Source organism: Solenopsis invicta, chromosome 11 (assembly GCF_016802725.1).
Source record: "Solenopsis invicta isolate M01_SB chromosome 11, UNIL_Sinv_3.0, whole genome shotgun sequence".
Taxonomy (NCBI): domain Eukaryota; kingdom Metazoa; phylum Arthropoda; class Insecta; order Hymenoptera; family Formicidae; genus Solenopsis; species Solenopsis invicta.
In genome coordinates this window covers 862,662-864,064 of record NC_052674.1, presented here as the reverse complement: position 1 = coordinate 864,064, position 1,403 = coordinate 862,662, and positions in this window count along the sequence as shown.

The following is a 1,403-nucleotide window of genomic DNA, read 5'->3' as shown; positions in this document are numbered from 1 at the left end:
AAAATGTCTCGTAAAAAATTAAGAGTTGAAATGTTTTAAGATATTTTGTCTTATTCTAAATAATAATTAAAATATTAATTCATGTATGTAAAATAATAGATTTGTGGCAAAGTATTTTATAATTATTGTATGAACAAATAATAATAATAATCGACGCGCAGTTGTTTGATTATCGAAGGGTATACTTTGAATAATTTGCCCAAATCAAAAACTGTTATGTTTATTAGTATTATGCATATATCGTATATCGCGCACAATTGTTATTTACTTCCATGTGATTTCACGTCTTTGCTTCGATTTCTTTATCTATTTTCGGAATTAAGTAACTCGGGGACATCAGTAACCAATATGAAATTAGTTGTTATTAATTGTAAATTATTCATGAGGAATGAGGAGGGAGGGGGGGGGGACAAACATATATAAATTATTATGTACAATTTGTGTGTTGAAATATCCGAAAATATTCTCAGAGATATATTAATGGTGAGGTGGGGCACATATAATGAAGAAAAGGCTTTCACGAGCTTGTCAACCGGAAGCAGATTGCTGACATCTGTATTGGATTATTGATTTTACCACGCGGCTCGTTCTACACTGATGTTTCCTCGGTATCGTTCTCTGTATCGACATCCCGGCCATCTTCTATAATGTACAATATTGGCGATATCCATACTGACAACCGGAGCCGGGGATTATCGTTGCGTTACGAATAAACCTGTCTTGTCAGCAATGAAGACTCAGCCTTTAATACCAATGATGCGATCGTCGGTATATTGATCCTGTATTTTGGATTAGTTGAGCAGAGGAGCTAATTGCGAACTTGTGCTTTGTAACCTGCATTTAAACTCGTTTAATTATTATCCCTACATAAAAGCAGGGTATTGGCAGTAAGGCAGTATTACACGAAGAAAGGCTTCAGAAGTCCTACTTGAAATATTACATTTCCATTTCATTTCATGCGCGGATCTCTATTTCAAGTGCCTTTTAATTGATTATTTCTCTCTTTCATTTTCCTTCTCTTTTTATTAAAAATTTTCTATTAATACTTTTTATAAGTAATGTAATGTATTCGTATTGACAATTAAACAATATTGATTACTCTACCCAAGACTTCACGATAGGTACAAAAAATTAAAAAGATAAATGACAAATAATTTTGATAATCATCTATTATTTGACTAGCTACGGCAAGATTTTTTTACTTTCGCTTTTTATAATAGCGATACGACTATTTCTAAACGATGAAAACCTCGAGTTTCAGCATCAATATTTTCGCTATTATGACATCGACAAATATCGAACAAAATAAAAAGGCTATTTGATACTTCTACGTAAAACAACCGCGTACGCTCACGTTTTAGATAAGCGACGATCGATAATCGTAATCGATAATCGATTATCGA